The 699-nt window shown below is 52.9% G+C and overlaps 1 pseudogene; it reads right to left on the bottom strand.

Moving 5' to 3' along the window:
• Positions 1–239: 239 nt before the first annotated feature.
• LOC126199830 (5S ribosomal RNA) lies at positions 240–357 on the bottom strand (annotated as a pseudogene).
• Between the last annotated feature and the right edge of the window lie 342 nt (positions 358–699).

The following is a 699-nucleotide window of genomic DNA, read 5'->3' as shown; positions in this document are numbered from 1 at the left end:
GTGTAAGGTCCGGAGATCGGGCAGGCCAGTTAACTGGGCCACCTCGTCCAATCCACCTACCAGGGAACTTACGGTTCAGAAGTCGTCGTGCTCGTAAGGCGTTATGTGCAGGGCATCCGTCATTCTGATACCACATGACCATTCTCCGGTCGTTATGATGGTATTCTTGACCGAAGCCGCTACTAATCGGTCGAGTGGCTCCTCAATTGGCATCACGAGGCTGAGTGCACCCCGAAAAATGGCAACAGCGCATGGCCGCCTGGATGGTCACCCATCCAAGTGCCGACCACGCCCGAGAGCGCTTAACTTCGGTGATCTCACGGGAACCGGTGTAACCACTGCGGCAAGGCCGTTGCTTGCCCATCTTCAGAGGCATGAAAACAATGTAAATAGTGCTTGAATCACGTTATACATGCGAGCTTCAACGCATTATGATGATATGTGCAAGTGAGCGTTGGTGACACAATTTGAATGAGCAGCTTATCATTAGGTGCGTTCACATCTGAACGGAATGGAGTTTACGATTTCCTATTTCAGGCCGTGAACACCCAAGGAATGTCAACCGGCCGCCATGTCATCCTCTGCCTTGCGGTGACATGCGTATGCAGTACGGAGGGCATGTGGTCAGCACTCCGCTCTCCCGACCTTTTGCAAACTTTCCGGACTGTGGAGCCGACACCGCTCTGTCATGTAGTTCCT

The sequence above is a fragment of the Schistocerca nitens genome, chromosome 8 (genome assembly GCF_023898315.1).
Source record: "Schistocerca nitens isolate TAMUIC-IGC-003100 chromosome 8, iqSchNite1.1, whole genome shotgun sequence".
NCBI classification, from domain to species: Eukaryota; Metazoa; Arthropoda; class Insecta; order Orthoptera; family Acrididae; genus Schistocerca; species Schistocerca nitens.
This window is presented reverse-complemented; position numbering and strand designations above follow the sequence as displayed.